Source organism: Grammomys surdaster, unplaced genomic scaffold (genome assembly GCF_004785775.1).
Source record: "Grammomys surdaster isolate TR1022 unplaced genomic scaffold, NIH_TR_1.0 349, whole genome shotgun sequence".
NCBI classification, from domain to species: domain Eukaryota; kingdom Metazoa; phylum Chordata; class Mammalia; order Rodentia; family Muridae; genus Grammomys; species Grammomys surdaster.
Window position 1 is genome coordinate 137,483 of NW_021604768.1, and position 22,812 is coordinate 160,294.

The following is a 22,812-nucleotide window of genomic DNA, read 5'->3' on the forward strand; positions in this document are numbered from 1 at the left end:
ACACACACACACACACACACACACACACACACACACACACACACACACACTGTCTCAGGCTAGAGGAACTAATTGGCAAGTCCAAGTCCAGATTTCCTTAAAATATGCATCACCCACCACTTATGAAATAGATAAATGATTGGATTGTCTTAAATGTCAGTCATAGGTGACACCTAAGTTGTATAGAAGCTGATTCTTTTTTTGAAAATGATTTATTTATTTACTTTATGTATAAAAGTACACCAATGCTCTCTTCAGACACACTAGAAGACGGCATCAGACCCTATTGCAGATGGTTGTGAGCCACCATGTGGTTGCTGGGAATTGAACTCAGGACCTCTTGAAGAGTGGTCAGTGCTCTAAAGCACTGAGCCATCTCTCCAGCCCAGTAGAAGCTTATTCTTAAACATAATGCTATTAAGAACCTGGGACAGGAGGCGGCTCTGAGGCGACTAGGAGTGCGGCGCGGCGTGCGCGGGCACGAGGGACGGGCCTGCCTCGGGCTCAGGCGCGGTGGGCGCGTGCTGCGGCGGGTGTGCGAGGCGCGGGCTGTTTTGCTCCCGGCTCTGCTCGGTTCTTCATCTGCGGGTGGCGGAGGCCCCAATCGGTGCGGGGCTCCACCCTTCCTTCCCTGCTCGTCCTGCCCAGTTCTTCTAGCGCTGCGCGGTCCCTCGGACGCCAGACCGACCCGGCCTGGATATGGCTCGTGGACAACAGAAGATTCAGTCTCAGCAGAAAAATGCCAAAAAGCAGGCTGGACAGAAGAAGAAACAAGGACATGACCAAAAGGCTGCTGCCAAGGCTGCCTTAATATACACCTGCACAGTCAGTCTGCAGGACACAAATGCCAGACCCCAAGACCTTCAAGCAGCACTTTGAGAGCAAGCACCCTAAGACTCCACTTCCTCCAGAACTGGCTGATGTTCAGGCATAAAGTTGTTTACAGGTGAATTCATGACTCCTTTGATTCTTCTACTGTCTCAGACCTTAGGTAACAAACCTGCAGCTGCTTTTTTAAACAAACTGTTGATCAGCAAAAAATAAAGGAGCTACAGAAACACTCATTCTTATGCTGTTCCCTTTGGGCTTCATGTAAAGACAATTCTGTGTAAATGTACAGTTGACTCTGATGTGGAAATCTGAAAAATCAGTTCATTCTTGTTATAACAATTTTTTTACAATTGTAATTATATTGATGTTCATATTGTGTAAAGTAACTCATTTAATAATATATTAGTGCTTTGATTTTACAACCGCACAGGATAAATGGTTCTAGAAATTCTGTTCGAACTTTCCTTATTATTTGCCTTATAAAAATGAGTTGATCAGCTAGTGTTGCAAGAGCAGTTCTCTCCCTTCTCAGCTCAGTGGCAGGTTTGTTCAACTAGAGCAGACTCCTTCATTACATCGTGCACATGGTTCTTTTGGCAGCTGATGCAGGTTAGACTGGCTGATCTGTTGCTTCCATGTATTCCCCACTTCTGATATTTCCTGGGTGTCCATCTGGGAGTCATTTTAGATGACAGATTCAATTCATAAAATTGGTAGGGTTGCCAGTGAGCCCTTCTGGACTACGTATGAAGGAACAAGTGTGAACTATAAAGACCTAAGGTGTCTTATAAGGGGTCTTTGCAAATTGTTCAAATTCTTTCATTTGAAATTGAACTATAATTTTTGAAAGTTATTTAGCTAATTTTATGAATGAATTTTTGCATTTAACAGGAAGAGTAGAATGATTTGTTCCAGGTTAATTCCCAGAACATTCTTTGTCTTTCAGATAAAACTCTAGTTTTAGAGACTTAGTGTTGGCTTCTGAAATCAAAGACTGTCTAGTCTGACTTCACCTGAACTAGCAAAGTGTTATAGGATAAGGTAAATTCTGCCAGTTAAGGAAGACTAGTTCTGGTGGTGTAGTTGACAAGCAAGTCTGCTGTAACTCAGCTTAAGTTTAGAAATTGACGTAATGGGAAGAACATTACATACTAACAGCTGCTTAGAGCTGTGACCCTGACCTGTGGATAACAAACAGATCCCTCGTGATGTAGCCTGGGCAGTTAGAGGACAGCTTAGCATACTCTGACCACCTGGCTCATGCCCCTGAGTTTGAAGGAAGGTGTCTAAAGGGAGAGTCTTGGACTCCAGCAAGGGAGTGCTGGTAGTTTGCACAGCAGCCCTGCCCCCAGCCTCCCAGAAGTACAGTCCATCTGTTTATTTAATTTCCTGCCTCACACTTGGTATCCACTGTTTGCTAAAATGTTGCTGACTAGAGTTAAAGAGTTTTACCTGTTTTCTTGTGGATCTTACAGACATTCTAGTTAAATGGCAGATTTAGAGCTTCCGAAAGTGCTTTAGGCAGATGTACGTTTCTTTTAGTAACAAACTGGTCATTCAGAGCCTGTTTGCAATTTTCGGTTTAATTCCTTTTGTTTGTTTCACAGTTGTAATTCAAAATAAACCATTTTCAATCTTGTATGAAAGTGTTTTATGAGCAGCTGAAGACACCATATTTCACTCTGTATCTCTGATAGGGAGTAGTTGATGGAGCTTCCTTCTGAGCATGGAGATTGCCAGCACGGTCCTACTCTGTTTCAGTTAAATCTGCTGTAAAGAGAAAATGACAACTCAAACGCCTTTGTACTTTAGTTTGGAGAGTCTTAACAGACAAGTTTGTTTAAAAACTGTTTTGGTGTCTTCACAGGTGATATAAAATAGCAAGAGGGACTGACCTGTTTGTATTCTGTATGCATGTTATCAAAAGGAATGGGATTCACATTAAACCTGTTTCCATTCTCATCCCCGTGTTTAGCTGACACACTTGGGACCTCACGTGTGCTGTAATGTCTTATTAAAGAAGATGTTAAAGAAAAAAAAAAGAACCTGGGACAGTTATAATAAGGTTGTCAAGTCATAGGCAACATTGCTTATATTTTCTATGATGTGAGGATAGAAGTTATGTCTTTGGATTTGAAAGCTAGTCTTTACAGCACAGCAAATCTACTAGCATCTTGAACATAGACTTATAAATCTCCAAAACTACAAACAAAACTTTATTGCTTATAAACTGAAAACTTATGATATGCATAGCCATACAAATATTTTTATATATAATTATTGATATGTAATTCCTCTGTATCAAATGTGTTATTCTTGTAATCCTGAGGTCATGCAATCTTCATGTCTCTGCCTTCCAAGTAGCCAGGCCATAGCCTCCTGTCTCAACACAAAGCTAGCAGCTTAGGATGATTTTGCTACAACAGCTGTATCATGCAGAGTCTCTTAAAGAAATAGAAGTGTTAAATTGTATGCATATTATATAGGGGGATTTCCTAGAATGGCTGGCTTACATGATAAGTACTAGGTCCTCTAATGGTGACCATCTGCACTTTAGAAAGGTTTAGAATCCTGGTAGCTGCTTAATCCATGATGTTCAATACCTAGTAGTTCCAATGTGGTGTTGAAGGCCTAGAAGATTCCTGGAGTCTCTTGTCTTCAACACACATTGGAAGGCTTGAAGAAACTAAAGTCTGATGTCATCGAAACATGGTAACACCATCAGCAGGGCCAGGTAGATGTACACCAGCAAGAAGCAGAGGCAAAAAGGCAAGGAATGTTGCTGTTAGCATGGACCTCTATGTCTGGGACACACTGTCAAGGAGGCTCCTCTCCCCTAACTAATCCTCCCCAGAAACGGGTCTCTTAGTTGGTTCCAGATACTATGAAGTTGGCAATCAAATTTAACATCACTGCAGCTTAAACTTATTAAGACACAAGGCTTTCAGCTAATCAAGGTTTTAATGGCCACTTACAGATATGCAAAAATACAGGACTTGGTCAAAGATGAGTATAAAAATTTGATAGCTACACGTAATGTGGCCAACACTTCTCAAAACACCTGCTTACTTTTAATGTTTGAGACTTGGAGATTAAGTGGGGAGAAGATGAAGTAAGGGAGAGATGAAGAAACCAGGCTCAAGGGAGGATGTGGAGAAAGATGGTATCCGTTGGGGCTCATACATATACATTGTCTTGTGGGTATTTACTGGTGTGTGTGTGTGTGTGTGTGTGTGTGTGTGTGTGTGTGTGTGTATACTTTCACTTGGGGTATTTGCACAGGGAATAAAGCAAGACAGGCACAATATAGGCTTTGTAACTAGGGGCATAGAGAGGATTCCTCATAAATGTTAGGTGAACAGGTTGTCGAAGAATAGATACATAGAGACAAATATAATGCAGCCACCTCTGACATTCTGAACATCTCAGTATGCCCTCACTTGCACTCAGGATAGTACCATCCTTACATGCAGCAGCTCTATATGCTTGTCCTCAGCCCATTTGATTTTATGGATCATCTGAGGACAGGGTCTGGATCTGTAGCTTGTGTCGGTTTGAAAAAAAACTAGGCAGAATACTCAGGATGTTTTATTTTATTATTAATGTATCTGGTTATTTTGATACAAGCTCTTGCTATTTAGCTCAGGCTGCCTTGCAGCTAGATTCTGCTGTTTCTCTGCCTCATGCAGAGTGCTGGGTTGCAGACAAGTGCCAACACACAGTTTATACCCACCCTCTTAAGTAATCCCAGCACCTAACGGTAGTGTTAGGTAGATGAGCCAGGCTTGGGAGAGATAAAGGAGGATGGGACACAACTCTGTGTCTTCTACCATTATCATCGATTCTGAATCCAGGCATTTCAGCATTGAATGTAAGGTAGACCTTCCTACCTAGAAGGTCTGGGTGAGATCCCAGAGCCTGGGAAACAGCATGCAAGGGTCACAAGGTAAGGTTAGTATGGCCTACTTAGGTTGGATTAGATTGGCAATCCTGGTGGGAGGTCAGCAAAGTTCACACTGGACACCTGACATGATAGGTATCCAGGGTGTGTGTGTGTATATATATATGTGATGCATATGTAGATGTAGATGATGTATGTATGTATACATATGTGTATATGTATAACATTCTGGATACTGAACCCTCCTGAGTAAATTTTTGATAAGAGCCCAGAGAACATAACCTTTTCCCTAGAAACCAACTCATTTCCTTGCCCAAGGTGGGGTGTATGGGAAAGAGAACCTGTGGATTCTCATTTCAGCAGTGAGATATGGATCTAGGAACTCTGTGCCTTAGGGCCAAGGAACTTGCCCAAGATCATTCTGGAGGCCAAAAGGTTGTTCCTATAGACAAGGAGATGACACTCAGAGCTCAATGACAGTATGATGACACAATCAATTTTATTACTGTCTGAGGGTTAGTAGTAGCTACAGTCACTGGTTCAGCTACAACCCAACAGAGAGGAGATAAATGCCACATCTGTCCTGCTTTGAACTTGATGCCTGGCACCTTTGACCTGCAGGTCTAGCTCCAGAAATCCCCTCCACTGAGGAGGCTCCTGAGTGATGAGTGTTTTCAGTCATCACTGACCCTCCATGCACCACAGGGCTCACTGTGGGTTTTGGTGTGGGCACTGGATGGTGCACTTTCCCGAACTGTCCTCTTGTCATCTGTCATCTCTACAAGGTTACTCCTCCAGTCCCCATCTCCCCCACATGCAGTGTTAGCATGCACACAGAGGAAGACAAGCAGGAGCCCATAGGGCACAGCACTCAGGAGGCTGTCCCAGTGAAACAATTGCTTCTTGAATCTGTGTTGAAATTGCTGCACTGTTTCCCAACAGGAAGATTGGGTAGGCCTTGTGAGGGAATTTGTACCCACAGAGGTGTAGGCAGGCAGCTTGGTGGGGCACAGCAGGAGAGCTGCACTGACTAGATAGAAGAGAGCCAGCATTTAGCAGGTGGAGGAAGCCATATCTGCTGAGTTTGTTCACTCTGTGGTCCTCTGGGAAGGCACAGCATGGTCTCTGAAGCCACTGTAGATACCAGCAACCCTTACCCACAATCTAGAGTTTATGATCCTCACACTCACAGGCAAATGTTGGTTCTATGTTGGAAAGAATGGAGCAGAGAGCTGTAATTGTAGATTCTGGTTTCTAAGTCGTGGGTGTTGAGCCCACAGATGGAGAAGGGTCAGGCACCTGACTTCTTAGTTTAGGTCTTAGAGCTTGGGCTGCTCTGAGTGTGTCCTCTAGGGCTTGGCTTGTTGTCTTTCCTTTTCGTTTGATTCTACACATTTCTAAATTTCCTTTTCAATTACTTCAGTGATGTATGTATGATGTCCAATCCAAACAAGATTGTATGTTTTTCATAGTTTCTTTTACTGTGCAATCAAAGTTTTGTTTGCTTGTGATCAAATAGATATAATTACTTCAATTTTCCAGCATTTCTTAAAACATGTTTTCAGTCCTAACACACAATCTGTTTTACAGAAACTCTCACAGACTTCCAAGAAAAATGTGTATTGTGTAGCATTTATATGGAAGGTGTCTGCATGTGTCTATCAACTCCACTAGATCTGTGATATCTTTTAATTGGGATGATAGTCTGCTTTTGTGTGACACTTCTTAAGTACCCTTTCCCTCTTCATTTGTCCTCTATGCTGTGACTAATGTGGTGGCGAACTCTTACTGAGAACAAGTTCAGAGTCATTTATCCACCTGACAAACATTTTTAGATACTGATATTTCCAACAGTGGGAACACTGAACACTCAGAACATATGATAAAGCTAAAATACTGGATTATGAATAGGAGTGTCATAATCCCCAAGAACCAATCAGGATTCATGGAAGAGCGCAAGGTTTCATGGAGGAACCTATGTGGGTGTCTACTTCAAAGAGCCATCCTTTCTACATGAGAACCAGTCTCCTTCTCTCCAGTCCTCAGAAATCTACAGTTCCCACAGCCTGGCACAGCAGGCATTCCTCCACAGTGCTTTTCTGAATGTTTCCTCTGGCATGGTACAACCATGGCTGTGCCTGACTCCCCCAGTCTGCAAGGCATAATGTCAAGTGAGTGTCTCCTCTTCAAAGTCTCTGCTTGCAGTCCTGGATTAGGCAGATGTTTTGTCTCCCCTCAACTTCCCCAGTGAAGGAATGTCTACAGTTTGAGAAATGAACTGTCCCAGATCATCTAAGCTCACGGACACAGAACTAGATTCTTTATATTACTTGAGCAGCCTGATGTGTCTTAATTGTTGGCAACAAGAGCCCAATAATGAGCTCAGCCCCCAGTTGTAGTACCCAGAAATAACTTTCCTGGAGGTTTTCTTTCTCTGAACGTGGTGTCCAGGATTGACAATCCATAATTTTCATTATGACCCCAAAGGTTATGCTCTCCTGTGGTTGCTCTTCCTTGCACTGGATTTTAATAAGGGGACATGGTCAAACTGGGAAAACTTGACTTGTAGGGCAAGTTGATCAGAGGTAGTGGAATATGACATATCAAGGTCTCTAGCAGGAAAGATCTGGCCTCTTAATGATAAAGAGAAAGTGTTTTAGGAGAATTCAAATAGCTTGAGCACAATCTCACACCTTTGTGTAATGACCTAAAGTCAAAGAGAGGGTGTATATTTGAAAGACCAAAAATGCTTAGTAGCAGGAAAGAGATAAGAATGAAAGTTATATAGTGGACCATAAAGGCAACGAGGGTCATCACAGGGTACAGGAGGTTGTAAGGAAACTGTAGATATCAGAGAACTCCCCATACATAGACCAGGAACAGCAATCTCTATTGCACATGTAGAGACCTTCTGACCTCCCCACCCTGTATGCTCCTAGGACTCACCTCATAGTAAAATCATCCTCACAAATGTTTTATGATCATACAAGTATGGGCTTTACCATGTCCTCAGAACCTTAGAAGTAAGGATAAACTTCAGAAGACACAAAGTAGCAACCTAGTTCTTCTAGACACACATACAAACACATACACTAAGGCACACAAATGTATCTTATATACACATGGAGATGCACCTACACACATACACACAACCACCTGCATACACATGTGCTGTATGAATGCGTGCACACATGCATACTCACATGTACATACAACAAACCATATAGAACACCCGAAATCACACACACAGGCACACACACACAGGCACACACACACAGGCACACACACACACACACACACACATGCACGCACACACACACACTGTCCAAAACTTGAGGAGATGATATATCCTGAATCTAATTTTCACATGAATTATGCCAGTAATTACTTTGGGACAGATGAGATGAATGATGTTCAGTGATCAGATGGGTGAAATAAGTAAACAAATATCCAAGAATAAACAGATTATCTTAAATGAAATTGTAGGTGACTTTTAATCTACAAACAGAATAGGTAGAGACACTTTAAGATGTTTTCAACTCCAGTAACTGGCATGGGAACATCAATATGTTGATTTGAAAGTACCTATGAATCATATTTCTATATTAAAACAGGCTTTGATGGGATATTAGTAAGAGTGAGTCCCATTAGATGTCTAGATCATGAGAACTATTAATTATTTTATCTACTTAGTGAAAATACAAGGTATCATCTTCAAGTAAAAGAACACATACAGCAAACTTGTTGGTATCTTGGCCTTGGAATTCATGGTCTCCAAAAGTATAAACTTGAGGAGAGAGAGCATGTGACTTTTGACATGGCCACACATGAGATATGAACTCTTTGGAAAACCCATATCAACATTCTCCAAAACTTCTGCTTTACTTAAATGCCATTCAGGCTCAATTCCCTGTTCCTCACATTTTGATCCTGAGAGGGGAAGTGAAGGGGATAGCCTGGGTGAAGGGACCTCAAGTGGCCTGACCTTGATGAGAACAGACTCTTGGGAGACAGCTTCAGTGAGTCAGCTCGATTTAATGGGAGAAAGAAAGGCTATTTAAACCTTTAGGGGGTCGAGAGTAGTCTTTAGGGTGAAAGTATATCATTGGCTGGGACCCAGGTACAAGGGATCCTTCATTAAGGAGGGTTTCCAGGTGTTACAGGACATGACCTTATAAGGGGAAAAGAAGTTTAACATGGCTACCAGGTTGTGTGACATCCTCTGTGTGACAAGGGTGGAGACACAGGGAGATGTGCATGTGGACATGTAAGCCAGGGACAGGGGTGGGAATCAGTACTACTCCAGCAGATCTCAGTACAGGATTTATGGGGTATAGATATGCCTCTACTCCACTCTTTCTCAAGGCCAACTCCCTGGCTCCACATCTCCCTACTTTGATTTTAAAAATGGGACATATAATCATAGTCATCAGCCTCTAGGCTAGGAATGGATTGATATTGTACCAGAAACTGATTGGTAGTGACTTTGGCATAGTTGCTTAGCTGCTGTTTTAGAAATTGGATGAAACAGGAATCTAGGAGGAGGAAGGCCCCAATGACCAGAACATGGCCAAGGAGAGGAAGAAGGCAAGCTATCAGAGGGTTTGAGTACCATGGTGTGGAGGTACTCAGGTCATAACAGGCTCAGAGGTTTGGCAGGAGATCCTTAAATACCTGTATGTTTTGTTTAACTAGCCTAGACTCATTAACATAGAAACAGCATTTCTCCCCTAGTACAACACAAGTTCCTCTGTGCTTAGCTGTCAGTGGGTTGAAAGCTCTCTTGTTTTGTAGGGCAATCCTCATGAGGGAGGTTATCTGTGGTTGAAGGGACTAGAGGCTGTTCAAGGTGGAAGACATGGCCTGGTCAAACTTGTCCTGGAAGTCGACAGCCAGATGGTGTCTTTGCTATTCCAGCGGCTCCTATAGCACTCAGTGAGACTGTGAGACACAGTCCAAGAAAACCCAAGTCCTCCCTTTTCTTTTGGTCCCCTTCCAGCTGTAAAGCAAGTCCTGACTCATAGACATAAACCTGGGGAACAATCCTTACAGGCATGTAGAAACCTTGAAAAGGGAGTTAACAGGAACTTGTAGTACTATTTTATCAGAGAAAGGCAGGAGAGTTAACACACATTGACTTGCTGACTGTGAGGGTATAAGAAGACATAGGGTGGAATCTCCACTCCTTGCCTCTCACTGTTCGATCTGCATGCAACCAAAGCTGTTGAATTCTGAGAAGGAAAGCAAGGCAGGAATAGTTGTGGGTGGGGGGACCTCAGGCAGCATGACTGCATCTGGGACAGAATCTCAGGAGACAGCTTTGGTAAGACTGCTTGATTTAATGGAGGGGGGGGGAAGCAAAGGGTAATTAAACCACTGGAGAGTGGGTAGGAGTTTTGGGGGTGAGAGTACATCATGGGCTGTGACATGAGTACATAAGGAGGAATTCCAGATGCTGCAGGACATGACCTCACAAGGCCCCAGGGTAGGGGGGAGCAGTCCTACTTCTTCTAAACTCAGGAAGAAATTCCTGGGGTTTGAACATACTTCAAACCACTCTTACTTTAGGCTGGCTCCCACAGTCCCACCCATCCCTGGCCCCACACTTAAAGTGTTCATAGAGAAGAGAATGAGGACAAGAGATTAAGCAAGCAAGGATAAAAGGGTCTAATTCTAGTGAACTCTGAAAGGAGATGGAGCATTGTGGGGTTCACAAGTCCATGGTTATGGGAGAATTTATCAAGTGGGTCCAACCAAAGATGACCTGGATTGATAAAGAGCCACATGTAGAGAATTTGTGAGAAATAAGAAAACAGACAAGTATGGAGGTTTTGTGAATATTAGAATCAACTCAGGTATCAATATGCTCTGGGAAACTGAAGCTGGCTCCCTCAGCAGTCAACCTCACACACCATTCCTCACAAAGGGTACTACATATCTTTGTGCATATTTTTAGATCTATTTAACTCTTGAATCTTGTGGGGCAGAGTCTTGGTCCAGAACTGCAGCCTTCTGGCTTTTAGGGCTCGGCCCACAGCAGTCTGGGTGTCCAGCTGTAGATACTGCTCATCTTGGTTGAGCATGGATTAGTAGGGTAGATCCTCGCTGTTGGAGTTCCTGTGGATATGCACCAAGCAAAGAAGAATGAGACCACTCTGGTCCAAAGCCTGATCCCATGGTTTGGGTCATGAAACTTGAACAAGGAAGACATTGGTTAAGGGGATTGGTGAGAAAGGAGTCGTGATATGTGTATACAAGTGTCACTCTCTAATTTCTACTTCATGTAGGGGAAAACTTCATGAGTTCTTTTAAGTCTCACTCTATGATACAAGATCTAAAGAGCAGAACCACAGCACTAAACGCCACCAGCTAGGTCCCCATGAGGTGGCCAGTATCTGACAACTACAAAGTATTCGTGTTGATGGGCTATTGTGTAGAGAAGACTCCATAATGAGATCAAAGATTCATGCATGCTAAGAAATTCACCATCTAGAATTTAGCCCTAGATAGAAACACACAAGTGACATATTGGGAAAGAGATACACACCTCTTTCACCCATGTCTTGCAAAATTGGCCCAGTATTTCATCATCCTCTGGTTTAGCAGCTTTTACTCCTCAGTGATGTTAACTAGAGTCATGAGAAAGACAAAAATCCAAGAATATGCCACCTCATGCAACACTCAGAGCCCCAACTGTTGTTGGACCCCAAAGTACTAGTTTGCTGCCTTGCTTCTTCATTATCCAGTACCAAAGATCCGTGTGAGCCTCTAATTGAATTCTTGCCCCAATGTGCTGTCAGATCCTCCATCACAGGCTAGACTGGGAAGGATGCAGATTCTAAACTCTTATAGATTTTTGGGCCATGATATGGTACACATTTGATTTTGTTTTCTCCCAGAACCTAGATTTTCTCAAATGGACTGAGAGTTTACCAGTCACCCAGGAAGTCATCTGGGACCTTATTCAGCTATAATAATAATAATGATAATGATAATAATAATAATAATAATAGTTAAATTAATTAATAATTAAGACTCACGTTTCATCCCAAAGAGCAAGCACCCAAAGACAAAACAAACCTCATCAGCATGGTCTGCCTTCATGTGGGGTGGTCTGATATCCGTGAAGAAGCTGGATTGATGTTTGAATTCATAGAAGTAGACAGGGCATGGGAAGCTGGAGGGGGGGAAAAGAGAGACATAGTGGTGCCTCACCTGAATTTTTTTCTGATTTATATGTGGTGACAAGATACCTTGATAAAAAGTTTCCAGGAATCACAAAAGTTAAATGGTGAAAGGAGCCCCATACTGGAGCACTAACTATGGAAAAGCCCTTGACTAATCAGTGCCCATGGCCTTCCCAACTTAGTGGTTTTGTTAGGTCAATAGATTATCAGGAACCCATTTTCTCCTCAGTACCCAATTTCACTTTCTTAAACTAGACATGAGGAGACCTGGACACCTCTCCATTCCACAGTGCTCACCCATGACCCCCATCTCAGAGCTGCTCCCCTAAACCTTGTCACAGATGCAGTCACTCTGAAAATGTGCTACTTGGAGTGCAGGGATCACAAACACAAGGTCTGCCATCATCTCTGTGAACTGTATTTGGAGGGTCTGTGGATCTTTAGTGCCCCCATATACTCTTCCATTAGCAGGTCACTACACTCAGGAGGCAGCGTCTACACCAAGGAGATCAGTAGCATTGAAGTTGGCATGTTGTGGGTTGTCAACTGCCTTCACTATTAAGAGAATGGCACCAAGGATGGCATAGGGTATAGGTAAAAAGAATCATGATCTGAAGTAACCCCATGCTAAATCATACATGTATGCTGATTTTTATTAATAGGGATGCTGTTAGAGAAGATATGAGGGATCCAACTATTTGGACAGGACCAGAAACATCTCACCAGTTCTGCTGTTGTATTCTTCAGAACAGCCTGCAGGTTTTTTCTGGTTATTTCCTTTATTGTCTGAGCAGAGCCCATGACCTGGGAGGCAGAAGACAGTCAGAAGTGTAATGTCTGATGGACTTGGATTAAAGATGTATTGCATTTCCATCAATACATATGCTTAGCATATGAATCTCTAGGCCCCCAGATGATTGGAATTGTGACTCACCCTGGTTATTGTCCAACCATACTCATCATTGTTGACACCAATGATGCTGGGGACAGGGTGAAAATCCTCAGATGCCAACAACTCTTTGGGACACCTGGGTAGGAACTCTCCATCCACCACAGCAGGGATCAGAAAGAAGACCTGTGAGGCATTATAAGTCAATGCTGAAGGTTAATGAAACAAATATTCTGATATACACTGAGTCAGCTCCATCTTTTTCTCACTAGTTTCAGGATGATCTGCTCACCCTGGAGGAGAATATTCACTTAGACTAGCCTATTTTGATATTCATTTTGCACACAGAACTGAAAGAACACAAAGTCATAAGGATGGGGTATTTGGTTAAGAACCCCACATCATGTAGACCAGGTTGTCCCAGACACACAATTCTCCCAACCTTTTTAATAGCCAGAATTTCTGCTTCACTCTTGCCTCTCAGACAGCGCATGAGAGCCTCTGAGTTCATGCCCTCACATCCAGAGAGCTTGGCCACCATCTGCCAAAGGAACAAGCATGGATAAGAGTTCTCAATCCCAAGTCGATGCAGTTGTGCCTAATTCTGACACTATAGCCTGTGTTCCGTGGATTGGAAAAAAATATGATATTCCCATTGTCCTATTGCTCAAAGTTGACAGTCAGGAAGCAGGACCCTTTCTACCTGCATACCTGTTCTTTTTGTTTAGAGTAGCTTTGTTTTTTCCATCGAACTTTTCTAATTTATATATGAGGGAAGGAGTAAGTCTGTCAAGGTTTGTACATGAAGATTACAGGACAAAATATCAGTCTTCCTGTCCCTTTATTTAACAGGGTGTCTTTTCTTTTTTGCTGGCTAGACTACCTAAGCTGGTCTGTGAACATCCAGAGACTCTCTAGTCTCTGGCTCCCACCTGACCAGAGGAACACTTACATCCTCAGGCTTGCACTCCCAGCACTTTTAAATATCAATGAAGCAGCTTCCAAGCACACGCTGACTTACTTTGCCAATGATAGAAGCATCAAGGACTAGTTTGCTGATCAGATAACATAACCACTCAGTATGAAGTAGAGGTGAGTAGGTGCTATCCCCTGAGTTTCTCTGAAATTATCAGAAAGAGGCTGTTTTCCATGGTCTTTAATTTCCCCAATGAATCCACACCAGAGTACCAGGATATAAAGGCTTAGGCAGCAGGGTTGAGAGCACTTACAGTATAGACCATCTCAGAGGTGTTGGAGATAAGGTAATGCAGCAGCGCCACTCCACTCTCCATGATGGCTCCATGGAAGAGCCCTTGGGACATGGGAGACAAAACATGTGAAGACACACCTGAAGACTCGCCAAAAATAGTGACACAGATAGGGTTGCCACCAAAGTGGGCAATGTTCTGCTGCACCCAGTGTAGGGCAGCCACTTGGTCCAGGTATCCCCAGCTGCCTCTTGCATGCTAGTCTCCAGTGTTGAGAATTGGAAGGGTTATGGATCAAAGGGATGTCTAGGTTGTGATCATCAACCATTGCCCAGCCCAGCCACAAACTCACCTGAAGAAGCCCAAGACACCAAGACTAAACTGGATAATGACCACCACCACATCTTCAGTAGCTGCCAGTGTGGACCCATCATACATGGAAGCCATGCCTGCAATCAGTCCACCACCGTGGATCCATACCATCACCTGGAGAAGTCAAGAGAGGTACCAGGAAACTCCTAGCTTGTCCAGGCTCTCTGGTCTGTTTACTAGAATACCCACTGCTGTGATTCTGTGCAGCTACAGAAATACATAAAACTCCTAAGGATTTCAGGTCCTTGGCCAGAGCCAGGGGCCTCTAGTAGCTACTAGTGCCCATTCCCACCATGTGTTGCACTTTGAATTAATGCCTCTCTGTATAGAATGATGTCATCATTTCTTGGGGTCTTTACAGTGGAATAAAAAGATGGGTCTCCATGGATATCTCTCCAGATTAAAAATGGAAAGGATGATCAACTCTCATTGTCACAACAGATAATCCAAAAGTATACGTTTGGGTGACCTCAGTGTTGTGGTTTTGAGCCCTTACGTGGTTTGTCAGAGCACAAGTTGTAGAATGAGTTCTGGTTGTATCAAAGAGCTGGAACTTTTGATGGCTCAGTGCTCCCGTGCTCTGTGTCCCATACCCAGGTTTCAGCTGCATGATGTAGCTGAGATGGCATTGACCCCAGTAAGCTAAGACTTTCATCAGGGACCACCCTGCAATGGAACTCATGTTTGCCCCTTATCATCTTGACAAAAATGCCCTCTCCCCAAGCTGTACATGGCCTGATACTCACTGGTAGGTTAGAGCCCTCCTGGGCATGGGCTGGTGTGTATACATTGAGATATAGGCAGTCCTCAGACTTAGAAAGGGAAACAGGTTCAGTTTCATCTCCTTCATGCCCTCTAAATACAGTAGTTCAAGATTTTGCAGACTCCTGATGAAAAGAGCAGACAGATACTCCAAGACACAGATGGTGATCAAAACCCAATGAGAGTGTGGAGATATTCTCTCAGCCACAGGGTGTGTGAAAACTGTTGGAGACAGATTTTTAGGGAGGCCACCAGTCATGTGGAGCCTGGGTTTTTATCTTTCTGAGTCTGGGATAGAGAAACATCTAGGTGTACATATGGTAATGACTGGCTATCTGTAGTGACATTCCTGGGATTGTATAAGAACAGAAAATCAAGCTAAGCATTAGCAGGCACGCAAACATTCTCTAGTCTGTGTTCCTGGGCATGGCTGTGATGTGAGCATCTCCTGTAGTTTTGATTCACTGTGTTTACCCAAAGGATGGATTGTAATCTGGAGCCTCTAATAGAATCTTTCTTCCCTAAGATGCATTTGTCAGTGCTTTATTACAGCAGCAGAAAACAATCTAAGATCCCCATATTGGAGTGTTGGACTCACTCAGGTACTAGAGGATTCAGTGGGCAAAGCTGCCCTAAGGGGTAGTGAGTAGTCCTTCATCACATGCACAGAGTCTCAGGGAGCTTCTCTTGCCTGCAGTGTCTCCAGAGGGAATTAATTACATACACTTGTTCCCTGGTTAATGGCACATGGCTGTATAGGTTGTCACAGTGACCGTGAAGGTAGAGATAGCAAGTATCGATCACTGTTGCACTCCACAGAGACCTGAAATGTATTCTCCTGGATTCAAGGATGACCAGTGCCTAATAAGTCACATTAACTCATGCCTGGAGATCCCTCCTACTGAGGCAGAGGATACTGGGCTTAATTTGAATCAGTGAACAATTTTATCGTTGTTCTTCTTGATGGTGCCTGCAGTTCAGTAGCATCCTAGGTAGAGTGGGCTGACTTTGGAGACTGCAACTAACACCTATGGCAAGAGTGACTACCAACATGGAGGCACCTGGCACATAAATTCTGAACTGCATGTCTGCATCTCCCCTGCTGGATATGCTGGAAGGTTTTTGTGAGGCAGAGCAGAATGAGAGTGCTTTCAGACCTTGCCACCATGGGGTTGTGTGCCTGGATGGAATCAATAGCTCTTCCTGCTTCTGTGCACATGGATATCAAGGCAGGCATTGTAACTTGAACATATATAAATGTGTTTCTTTTCCTTGCATGAATGGTGCTGTATATCTCAATATATAGGAAGATTCTTGTGTCTGACCTCAAGAGTACTCTGGTATAAATTGAGTTGGAAATTCATGACTGTGGATTCCAGCCATGTCGACTTGGTACCCCATGTCAGGATGCTCTTGGGGCTTACTTCTGTGACTGTGCACATGGATTTCTGGGAGATCACTGTGAACTCAACTGTGATGAATGTGCCACTCATCCCCAAGGAGAGAAAACTGCTGTGTAGCTGAGATGGATGAGACACTTCAGCATGGCCCAGGGCTTAGATCACACAGTCTCCCCAGTGCCTGAAACCCTCTAGGTCCAGGACGTACCTGGCTGGCTCTGAGGTCTCATCGCTCACACCACTCCATGGCTCAGGGTCCTTAGGAGGTACATAGCGCAGTGGTCCTACAGAAGGCTTGGCAAAGGGAATTCCCAGGAAGGTGTGGACACCAGCTTTAGTGTCCTTCATGTGGATGAGGCTACCTCAGACCTGGCCAGTGTATGTGTTTCTGATGGGGCTGGCTTCTATGAGAAGGTCACAGTAGGATGTCACAGGAGAGATGGGCAAATGCAGGAGCTTTGAATGTGACCTGCATTCTTAAAACACCTGTGCTTTGAAGACTCAGTTTACTGAGGCTGCTTCCAGGGTCCCATGTTCCTACAATCATCTTAGGATCTGCATGGACCCTCTTCCTGTTAGATCACATTTGTTTCAATAAAACACACTGAAATTCTGCTGCTTTTAGAGTCCACAGCCCCTGTTCTCTCCACTGTTGTGATGGGTCTCCTCTAGTGGCCAGCCTCTGCCAAGGTCAGCTTCACAGTCACACATCCATTTAACAAATAATATTGTTTGCCTTTATTTTTCTCATGGACATTTGTGTGTGCATGTGTGTGTGCTCCCAGGCTGTTTGTGGTTCCTATATGGAGGTGAAAGAATCATTTGTGGTAAGTCCTTACACCTTGTCAATCTCAAGGGGGGAACTTAGGTAATCAGAATTGAACTTTACCACACCCTGATCAATCTTGCTCTTATCCATATGACTGATATCTAATGGGGCCTTAATAGCTCCAACACTGGGGTCAATCTATCATAAAACTGACATACAAATCTAAAGACAGAAGTTTCAGAATTACAAAGAACGCGGACAGGATGTTTGAAAGACTGAAGAATCAGGAGCCCATACCCAGTCCAGCCTGACTCCATGGAGGAAGTGCTGTGGCTATCAGTGTTAGACAGGCTTTAGTGACACTGCAAATTGACCTTGGCCCCTAATTATAATTGCTATCATAATTATCCAAATAATAATCTAGAGCCTGCAGTATGGCACTACAGAACTTCTTCTTTGTGTCTCTCTGGCTGCTTCCTTGGCATAACCCAGCAGTTTTTCCTGGTTTCTCTAATCAACAGGGGACCTTTGATTTAACTTCACCCCTCCAATGCACTCTTTTCCTGACTGTGGTCCTAGCCTTTCTTGAAAGCTGTTCTCACTACACCAAGTTCCCTGACCAGAGAATTGTTACACCATGAGGGCTGAGAAGTTCTGATTTCTCCAATCTCAGGATGAAGTAACCAATGGGTCCTGGAATTTCCTGTGCTTTGTAATCCTAGACATTTCTGTAGCTCAGCTCAAGAAATCCCCATATGCTCTTCTACTCACTGAACCATCACTCAGAGGCCCCATGTTGATGATGACCATGGCCACAGTGGAAATGTAAAATGAAGAAGACATTGAGGTTCTGCTCTGTGGAAGGAAGGAGTGAATAATGAGATCATGAGAGATAGAGTAAGAGACAGAGAGAGAAGAGATACACACTTTTATACAAACACACATACACACACACACACAGAAAGAGAGAGAGAGAGAGAGAGAGAGAGAGAGAGAGAGAGAGAGAGAGAGAGAGAGAGAGAGAGAGAGAAGAGATTCAGCTCCATGAGAATATATTCAATGGCATACTTCTCTAAGTCCATTTAGGATATTTCGTTTTAAGATCCATAGAACTAAATGATGGCAAAGTCGTGGAAACAGTGGCAGTCTTATATATGGCTAGAGGAGACACAAAATGATAGAGTCATTATAGATGACACTTTGACAGTTTCTTTAAAAGTTAAACTTATTTATCCCGTGACTGATTAATTCACCTTCAGATCTTTAGTTCAAGGAATTGAAGACAACAATCAGAAAGACTCATACTTTAAAAGGTTCATAAGAGCTTCATTAAAAGCAGTGACAATCAGGTCAGCTACATGTGCATCAGCTGGAGAGTGGCTTAAATGTGTTGTGTGAATATGTGGAGTGATACTGTTAACAAATGACACACTTGCCTCTCAAAGAGGTTTTATTTAGTAACAGGACCAGTCAGAAAGAATTCCTTTACCATCATAAGACAGATGGGCCTCTGATGTTTTCAAATTATATGCAGCTTCTGAACTATAGCATCTGAAAGTGGTTGCTCTGGAACAGAGACCAAGCAAAGTTCGACATCAAGAATAATAGTGAAAGAAGTAGTTTGATACTTAAGTGTAGGTGGTTTGATATTCCACATTTTTATGAAAAATTTTCCCATTTATGCTGGTAAGTGAGCAAATTTAGTTGCTTAGAAAAGAGAAAGCTTATATTCTTAAGGCCATTTGGTGAAGCATCTATATATCAGCAGAAATGGGGACTTCACAGATGCGTGTGTGCAGCAGGAACTCAACACTGCATTGAGGCCTTAGAACAATTATCAGCATCAACCCTCTTGCACTCAAAGGAAGAGGTCTTCTCTGCCCAGCTTCTGAACCAAGGCTAAAGGATAGTTCCATCTCTCTCTGGTATTTGAAATGTGCAGTATAAGAATCATCTCAGCTATAAGGTGTGCTATAAATATAGTGTCTCCCCTCACATTCTCTGTGCTTCCAGGCCCTGTGTAGGCAGATGTTTTGTCTCTTCTTAGCTCCCTCTTTGGAGGAATAGCTAGCTATGGAACTGAACACCTCCCTCTTCCAAACTCAATGACATAAAAGTAGCTCCTTTATGTGATCTGCTCAGCCTGGTTTGGGATTAAGAATCCCAGGCTGTTATGTAACATGACTGGAGGGAAGTCCCAAGTGCTCTGTCACCCACTGCACTATCATTCAAATGCCATTCATCATGGATGGTGGAGATATTAGTAAACATGTAGAGTGGGAAAGACTCTCAAATTTTGTGTATCATGGAGGGGGTGAATATAAAATCTTTCATTTGTAAGCAAGAAGGGAGAGAGCTACTAAAGACTGTAGAATCATCTTCAAAGAAATACCACTAATACAGAAGGACATAATCGGTACTGGAAAAGACATGGAGTCACTGGTGTTCTCACACGTGATGTCTGGAGGAGATGCCAAATGGTGTAGTCACTTTGAAAGTCAGGTTGACCCTTCCGGTCCGGGCCCGAAAACTGAGCAGATCCCGTGCTGCTGCTCTGCACCCAATCTCACAAAACCCAGAGGAAGTGGGTCTACCAGGAGCTCTAACCCGGGCAGCATCTTAGGTAAGGAGACAGCAACACCCTCCCCAAACAGGGAGTAACTGGGACCCACTAGGACTCAGGAATTCACTCCTGGGACGGAGTACTGGTTCCTTCCGGTCTGGGCCCGAGCACTGAACAGATCTTGGACCCAAGCTCTAACCCTAGTAGTAACACACACCCCACATAGTTCTGAAACAACCATGATAATAGGAAAGATAGTCTTCAGTAAGAGAAAGTCAGGTTGACATTTTCTTCAAAGGTTAAACATATACCTGTACTGGGACTCAACAAACCTATTATTGTTGATACAGCCTACTGGAATTTTCAAGTGTCTGTTCATACCTTTTCCTGTCTGCATCTGAACTTGCCCTTTGCCTCTATGGTATCTATTATCAGATCAAGTCAAGCCTACACTCTATCATGAGGATAATAAGAGTAGTGCCCAGAGTATAGTGCACCTGGGGCATAGCCAGCAGAGGTGAGTCGCATGCACATAGTCCCCTGATCAGCATTGTCTGCCTCTGAGCTTGCCCTGCCATCTGGAGGTGACTTGAGGGACTCCAAGAGTGTCCTGCTCCATGTGGAGGCCTGTCAGATCCCAAAAACAGCCAGCTTAGAATCCTGCCCCACCAATTCTTCCCAGTCTGGTCCTTCTGGGGCATAATCAGTAGAGCTCAGTTGCTCACAGGTGGTCTTCTGACCTCTATTGTCTGGTACTGGGTTTGATTCTACATCCTAAGGAGACTTGGGGGCCTCCAAAAGTCTCCTGCTTCACCATGAAGGTGTGTGGGAGCCCCAAGAACAACTGGCTTGGCACTGCCCCACCAAATCCTTGTCAGTTTGCCCATCTGAGGCACAGTCTGCAGAGTTGGGTCCCCTGACCTCCATTGCCTGGCCCATGACTCTCTCTACCTTCTCAACGACTCCTGCTGGCATCAGGATCATCCAGTCAATACCAGGGAAAATCAGATGGCCAAAGAATAGCACAAGAACACAATTAACAAGAGCCAGGGAAATAGAGCACCACCAAAGCCCAGGTATCCTGCTACAGCATGCCCTGAATATCCTAACAAAACTGAAGCACAAGGAAATCATTTTAAATCCAATCTTATAAAGATGGTACAGCCCTTTAAAGAGGAAATGAATAAATCCCTTAAAGAAACAGAGGAAAAGATACTCAAACAGGTTGAGGCCTTTAAAGAGGAAAAAAAATAAATATAAAGAAATACAGGGGGCTGGAGAGATGGCTCAGCGGTTAAGAGCACTGACTGCTCTTCCAGAGGTCCTGAGTTCAAATCCCAGCAACCACATGGTGGCTCACAACTATCCATAATGAGATTCAATGCCCTCTTCTGGTGTGTCTGAAGACAGCTACAGTGTACTCATAAGTAAAATAAATAAATCTTAAAAAAAAGAAATACAGGAAAATATAATAAAATAGGTGAAATACATGAATAGAATTGTCCAAGAACAGAAAATGGACATGTAAGTCATATAGAAACCACAAACTGAGACAATCCTGGAGATGGAAACCTAGGAAAGAGAGCATGAACTACAGACACAAACATCACCATCAGAATACAAGAGATGGAATAGATAATCCCTGGGATAAAAGATATGATGGAGGAAATTGATACATCAGTCAAAAAGAATAAAAAAAAATCTAAAAATTCATGACACAAAACATTCAGGAAATTTTGGATATGATGAAACAATCAAACCTAAGATTCCCAGCTCAAAGGCCCAGAAAACATCTTCAACAAAATAATAGAAGAAAATTTCCCTAACCTAAAGAAAGAGATGCTTATAAATGCACAAGAAGCTATCAGAACACCAATCAGACTGCAGCCAAAAAGAAAATCCTTCTTCCATATAATAATCAAAATACTCTGGGGGGGGGCAATCTGGCTGGTTGATATTGTTGTTCTTCCTATGGAGTTGCAAACCCCTTCAGCTCCTTCAGTATTTCCCCTAACTCCTCCATTGGGATCCCTGAGCTCAGTTTGATGGTTGGCTGCAAGCATCTGCATCTGTATTTGTCAGGCTCTGGCAGAGTCTCTCAGGAGACAACTATATCAGGCTCCTGTCAGAAAGCATTACTTGGCATTAGCAATAGTGTCTGGGTTTGGTGGCAGCATGTGGGATGGAACCCCAGGGGCGGATAAATGAAATTGAATTGAAGACCCAGACATAAGTTCACACAGGTATGGACACAGGATTTTTGACAAAGAGGTCAAAAGTACACACTGGGGAAAAAAGACATCTTCAACAAATGGGGCTGGTCGAGAGGATGGCTGTATGCAGACAGATCTGATTTGGTCCATATTTATCACCAAGCATAAAACTCAACTCCAAGTGGATCAAAGCCATCATCATCATCATCATCATCAACAACAACAACAACAACAACAATAAAACCAGGTACACTGAGTCTGATAGAAAAGAAAGTGGGGAAAACCCTTGAACTAATTGGCAAAGAAAAGGAGTTTTTGAATAGAGCATCATCAGCACAGACAGTAAGATTAACATTTAATAAATGAGACCTCATGGAACTGAGAAGCTTCACATGGCAGAGGACACTGTTATTCAGACAGAGACAGCCAACAGAATACGATAAAATGTTTACCAATTACACATCTGGCAGGGGGTTAATATCCAAAATATATAAAGACCTCAAGAAACTAAAGATCAAAGAAGGAAATAACCCAATTAAAAATGGTATAGGGATCTAAACAGAGAATTCACAATTGAGGAAATTCAAATGGCTGAGAAACACTTAAGAAATCTTCAACATTCTTAGGTATCAGGGAAATGCAAATCAGAAGTACTTTGAGATTTCATCTTACACCTGTGACAATGGCTAAGATTAACAAAACAAGAGACAGCTTATG

General features: G+C 43.2%; 2 pseudogenes; one reads left to right on the forward strand and one right to left on the reverse strand.

The window, feature by feature from the left end:
* Nucleotides 1-667: 667 nt before the first annotated feature.
* On the forward strand, nt 668-1,056 carry LOC114630996 (annotated as a pseudogene).
* A 9,606-nt stretch (nt 1,057-10,662) lies between these two features.
* On the reverse strand, nt 10,663-18,129 carry LOC114630947 (annotated as a pseudogene).
* Nucleotides 18,130-22,812: the final 4,683 nt, after the last annotated feature.